This window comes from Elephantulus edwardii, unplaced genomic scaffold, assembly GCF_000299155.1.
Source record: "Elephantulus edwardii isolate Elephantulus edwardi_28Jun2011 unplaced genomic scaffold, EleEdw1.0 scaffold00012, whole genome shotgun sequence".
NCBI lineage: Eukaryota > Metazoa > Chordata > Mammalia > Macroscelidea > Macroscelididae > Elephantulus > Elephantulus edwardii.
Window position 1 is genome coordinate 31,235,317 of NW_006399762.1, and position 6,959 is coordinate 31,242,275.

Here is a 6,959-nt window from a genome sequence, read left to right on the forward strand (position 1 = left end):
GGAAAGTTTGAGAAACACTGAAAGCACAGCAGCCCATGCACGGTCAATTACATTAATACTGACATTACTTCTACGCTGAGCTCCTCTGCCTCTGTAATTTTCCAAGATGTCTTATTCGATGCCTATCTAATAGACGTAAAATATGAGTGTCATATGTGATTTAAAATTTTCTAGTAATTACAACTGGAATCAGTTAAAGAGTAAACAGCAATAATTTTTTTAAAGTACAAAGGAACAAGTGAAATTTATTTTAATAAGGTATTTATGACAATAAATCCATATTATTTTATAACTAATCAATACAATACTTATTAAAATATTCTTTTAGCGACTGAAGAAAAATTAATGTCTTAGAATTGTGGTATTGACAAAGAATATTGACTATATCAAGGACTACAAAAAAAAGAAAAAAGAAAAAAAAAATCGGTCCTAGGAGAATTGTAGCCAGAATTCTCCTAGAATCAAGGGTAGTGAAACTTGGTCTCATATACTTTGGGTATGTCATCAGATGCAGGTGCCAGTCCCTGGAGAAGGAAAACAGACTTGGAAATTAGAGGGCCAGTGATAAGGAGATGATCTTTAATGAGATGCATTGATTCAAGAATGAGTTTAAACACAGCAGATTTTGTGATGATGGAGCAGGATATGTTATACACAGAGTTGCTATTAATTGGAGCCACCTTGGTGGTACCTAAGAAGATGTTTTCTACTGTTTATGCTAAAACAATATAATCCAGTGTATATTTTACATTTATTGTTGGTGTTATATGCCATCGAGTCACCTGTGTCTCATATACAATACCCCTAAATGCTGATCTCTCCTGTGCCAAACTTATTGTTTTTGACATCCCTACTCCCATTACCCCAGTCACTGAAACAATCCATTTCATTGAGGGTCTCCATCTCCTATGCTGTCTCTCCATCCACTTATTACACATTTAAAAAATATTTTAATTTTATATTGGTTTGAATACAAAATTCATATACATTGTATTTAATTCATTCACATTGTGTTTCACATATTTCTTCATTTACATTGTGTTTCATACAATCATTCACATAGGTTGTTATATATTTTAATTGTACATTATTTTTCATTGAAACTGTGACTTTGTTTATATTTCATAAAATTACATTTGTGAAAGTAGAATCACATGTAATTGGGTGCTCAGGCATGAGTCTACATTCACAAATTCAGCCAACCATTCCATGAAAATATTGAGGGATTGGTAGTGAAGTAATTAAATAATCAAAGCTATCCCTTAAAAGCTAAAAGGAGTCAGAGTGATATTGTTTTTGGTGTTATAAATAGAGAGGACTTAAAGCATAAGGGATGATGTGGGTAGATAATGTGCAAATACATTTCATGTAAGAGATGTGAGATTTGAGGATTTTAGTATTTGTGGAACATGAGGTGGTAGGAGGTGGTTACTGGAACCAATCCACCGAAGATCCTGTATTTAAAATTTTTCCAATATCCAAAAAGAATAACTAGGGGTTTCCCCCTTCCCTTAAATAAATTTAAAAGAGTAACAAATTCAGCTGCTCAGGCATATTAAGCAAGTTTTAAATCCCATGTGGCTGTGTCTCTTATATTGAAAAATGCAGTTTTGATTCATTTTTTTCTCTCTCTATTGCTATTTTTCCTTTTTAATTTCCTCCCTAAATGATAGGGCAAAATAGGATTGAGATTCAGAACTATAAGAAGCTACTTAAAGACTGGTAGATTATACCAACATTCAGCTGTGTCCTCATTGCTGTCATGCAACCGTATGACTCATGTCTCATGGACTCCCTTGCACAAGGATAATTACAAGAAGTGACAAGCACTACAACTTCTCATTTCTGTATTCAGAGTAGATTTTATAACACAAAGATCAGCTTTTCCTTTACCTTTCCCCATTGGATACAAAATGCAGTCTCAGAACACTTATGTAAGTTATTTCAACAAATACACTTCCTCCCAAAAGAGTATTGTAGGTAACTACAATGAATTAATTGAAGCTAGCCTTCATGTGTCCACTAGCCGTACAGTGGTAACTTGTGCTTGCTGTGAAGCTGAACTCTGTGACACTGATGTGTCAAATGCATTAATGTTTACCCATGCGGACAGTGTTTGGTGAAGCTCCTCGATTAAGACAAGCTTGGAAACAGGAGTGACATCCACTTCTGTAGTAGCTTGCCTCTGGAAACTCTATGAACCTGGATAGAGGATGAAAGTCATACAAGTGTTGAGGACTTTTCTTCATAGGGTCACTATGAGTCGCCTACGACTCAATGGCACTTTACAACAACATTATGAAAGGTGAAAGCAAATTTCCATCCTTGTTTTTGTTCATTTCCCACCGGCATCTTTCTTTCCAAAACTTATATTAAGTAAACATAATTGGTTTTACACTAGGATATAAAGTAATTCATAAGCATGGTAAAGTCAGAACCTCATTATACAAAAGTAAGAAAACAAATCCTTTGTAGTGGAATAGACTGTGGTATATATCAATTGACAACATCATGATAGACAGAGATTGTTAACGACGTCAGTATGCTTGGGTATCAATACTCTTGGTACCTACAGCCAGGAAAATAAAAGACAAATTGCAATGGGAAAGTTTGCTGTCAGGGACATCTCCAGAGTACTGAAGAACTCGATATTAGTCTAGAGATTTAGGTGCACCTGATCCAAGACATTGTCTTCACAATTACTTGCTATGCATCAGAAAGCTAGACAATGGCTAAGGATGATAGAAGACAAATCGATGACTTTGAATTGTGGTGCTGGAGAAGAGTACTGAACATACCATGGACTGCAAAGATAACAAAGAGGTTTGTCCTAGAGAGGGTGAAACCTGACTGCTTCTTGGAGTCAATGATTTTGAAGCTTTGTCTAACATACTTTGGGCATGTTGCCAGGAGGGACCAGATCTTGGAGAAGGATGTCATGTAAGGAAAGAGTGCAAGAGAGGAAGACTCTGGATGAGATGGATTAACTCAGTGATTAGGGTAATGAGTGTAAGTATGTTAGAGTCAATGAAATTGGCTCAAGATAGATCAGGGTTCAGAGTTATACATAAAATCTCTATGAGTCACAAACGACTTGCCTGCACAAAACAATAGCAACAACATATATGTAATTCAGGGAGCTCTGATGGCTTAGTGTTAAGGAGTTGTGCTGCCCACTCAAAGGCTTGAAATTCAAATTCACTAGCTCCTCCTTGAGAGAAAGATAGGCAATTTCCTCCTGGGCAGTTAGTTTATTGCCTCTGCAAATCTGCTGGTTTTGAGGTCATGTAGGAGTCAATTCTGACTAAACAGTGCATAACAACAACACATAAAACCACTTTTATGAATCATCTTTTGCAAGTCTTTTATCTTCTCTTTATCTTTTTTCTTCTCTTACAAAACATAAAGAACAGCAACTGTTCTGCAGGACTGTTAAAATAATTAAATAAAATAGAGCATGTCGTGTATTTTGTACAGTATTTGGCACATAGTAAGTATTGAAATTAAATCAATACATGTTATCTTAAGATCTAATTAAATATTTGATTCTTATTAGTTAATGATTCAGTGTTCATATTCTTTGCCTTCCCAATCAGCTTGTTAAAGTTTTTGAAAGAAGAATTTATTTTATTTAAAATGTTTTATTCCTTCCAGAGGTTTGCAAATTTCTAAATACAGAGCTAAACTTCAATAAATTACTACCTAACTTGGGAGGGACTGGTGAGCATTATGCTGAGTGAACTAACTCTGTCCCATAAAGACAATGATGTATAAAACCATTATTACAGAATGAGTATAAGATCCAAGGGGTGGGGGAAGAGGGTAAAAGCAGAGGACTGAGGGCTGTGGAGGGTGTTAATCATAGGGTCACACAATTTAATGGCTGGAGGGGTAAAGGAAATGGGAATGATCCAATGTGAAAAAAAATGGATTTGAACTTTGAAAATAAATCAGTATATAAAAATCTACCTAATGAATGAGCCAATATACCTATAAACATATAATTGCTCTTATAATATCTAAAATACTAATTTTTTAATCCAAGTCAAAATAGATATTTAATACAATTTCAATAAATTTCTATAAAGTCAGATCTCAGTTTAGTGACTATGATCAATACAACATAGAGGTCACCTTATCTCTAGGTTCTGGCTCTGTGTATGCCTACGGAACCATAAATTGAAGCTACTCCTTTGTCCTAGAAGTAGAACAAGCCTATTACCTAGCCTTTTGCGCTGTCTACACATACAAGAGACAAATATTCAGGAAGTGGGTCCACTTCTGCCATGTCCAGGATGGTTCAATCCAAGTCTTCAGTGACAACACAAATCTTCACAAACAAATATTGTTGTTGCTAAGTGCCATCGAGTCACTTGTGAAACTCATAGGAATCTATGAACAACAGCTCTGAACCTTGATCTATCCTGAGCCAACCTTGTTATCCCTGACACAACTACCCTCATTATACCAGTCACTGAATCAATCCATTTCATCAAGGGTCTTCCTCTGTGGCACTATTCCTCCACCCTCCCAAGCATAATGTCTTTCTCCAAAGATTGGTCCCTACTTGGAATATGCCCAGAGTATGTCAAACAAAGCTTCAGAATCCTTGCCTCCAAGGAGCAGCCTGGTTTCACCCTCTCTACAATGAACTTGTTTGTTCTACTAGTAGTCCATGGTATACTCAATACTTTTCTCCAGGACCACAACACAAAAGCATCAATTCTCCTTCTATCATTCCTAGTCATTGTCCAGCTCTCTGATGTATAACTAGTAATTACAAATACCATATGGCCTGGATCAGGTGTACCTTAGTCTCTAGACTGACATCATTGCTCTTCAGTACTCTGGAGAGGTCCCAAGCAGACTTTCCCAATACAATTTGTATTTGGATTTCCTGACTTCTGGTGCCAAGAGGTTGATTGTGGAGCCAAGAAACAGAAGCAATTAAAAATCTCAACCTCTTTCCTATGTATCAGGATGCTTCAAATCAGCACAGTAGTGAGAATCTTTGTTTTCTTTATACTGAGTTTCAATCTATATTGAAGGTTGCAGTCCTTGACCCTCTGCAGCAAGTGCTTCAGGTTTTCCTCAGTTTCAACAAGCAAGGTGTATCCCATGCATAATGCAGGTTGTTGATGAGTCCTCCTCCAATCCTAATGCCACACTCCTACTCATAGAACCCAGCCTGCCGAATGATCTGTTCCACATATATATTGAAAAGGTAGGGAAATAGGACACATCCCTGGCATACATACACCCTTCTTGATTTAGAATCATATAGCGTTTGTTTGCTCTGTTCTGACAGCTGCCTCCTGGTCCAAGTACAGGTTTTACATAAACACAATCTTCTGGGATTCTCATTTTTTTTTCAAAGTTAGCCACAGTTTCCTGTGATCCACACAGTCAAATGCCTTTGAATAGTCAATTAAATGCAGATACACATTCCTCTGGTACTCTCTGCTTTCAGCCAAGGTCCCGCTAACATTGGGTATAATATCCCTAGAACCATGGCCTTTTCTAAATCTATCCTACATACCTAGCAGTTCTCTGTTGATGTGCTATTCCAATCATTTTTAATAATTTTCAACAGAATCTTTCTTGCATGTGATATTAATTATCTGGTTGGATAATTTCTGCACTCTGTCAAGTCACCTTTCTTTGAAATGGGAACAAATATGGATCTCCTCCAGTTAGTTGGCCAGGCATTTGTCCACCAGATTTCTTGGAATGACCTGGTGAGTGCTTCCAGAGCAGGATCTGATTGTTGAAATACATCAGTGGGTATGCTGTAAATTCCTGAAGCCTTCTTTTCTGCCAATTCCTTCAGAGCAGCTTGGACTTCATCAGCACAGGCTCTTGCTCATATGTTGTTTCATGAAATGCTTCTGTGTCAGCCAGTTCCTTTTGGTATAGTGACTTTTTAGACTCCTTCTATCATCTTTTAATTCTTTCTGAATCATTTAATATTCTTCCCAAAGCATCCTTAAGTATTGCAACTCTAGGCTTGAATTTCTTCTTCAGTTTCTTCAACTTAAGAAAACCTTACCTAGGGAGCTCTGGTGGTCTAATGGCAAGAAGCTGCACTGCAATCCCAGAGGAATGCAGTTCTAATACATCAGATGCTCTGCTGGAGAAGAAGGGGCAATCTCCTCCTGTACTAGTCAGATCCAATTTGATGGTACATATACTATATATATCTATATCTATATATCTCCATGTATAATATATATCAGAAGAAGCAGGTGATAAGGTTAAGTCAATTTCTCAGCCATAACCAAAAAACCCAAACAACTTGAAGAAGGGAAATGCTAGACCTAAGAATTCAGGACTGTGGAAATAAAATTCATTAGCACAATACAGTCCACAGAGACAGTGTTTTCTTTCCTATATTGGTGAATAGTAACTAGGGTCTTAAATGGTGTCATGCATAACCCTTGGTCTCCATAGAAGGTGTAACTGTTGGTTTCCTCCTGGTCAGATTAGAGAAGAGAAAATAAAATAAAACAATGCTTGATAACCATTAGTCCAAACTAAGGACCACATAAATGTCAACCTCAATGATTCTGAGACCAGAAAAATTTGATGGCATTCAGTACCACTGCTAACCATTCTGAAAGCAATACTAGTAAAGGGTCATGGATAGAGGGAATGGAAAATGAAGAACAAATGAAACACTGAAAAAACCAAATTTGTTTGCCTGACTGATGGAGACTGATGGAACTTGAGATTATGACCCTGTCATCCCTGAGGCATTGAACTAGGCTCATCCCATGGTTGTTGTTGTTGTTGTTGTTTAATGCCATTGAGTCATAGAAGACTCATAGCGACCCGATGAATGAACAGCCTGAACACTGTTCGTACATAGAGTTTCCGGAGGCAAGCCATTTTGGAAGTGAATGCCGCTCCTGCTTCCAGGCTTGATTTAGTCGGGAAGCTCCAGCCAACACTGTCCACCA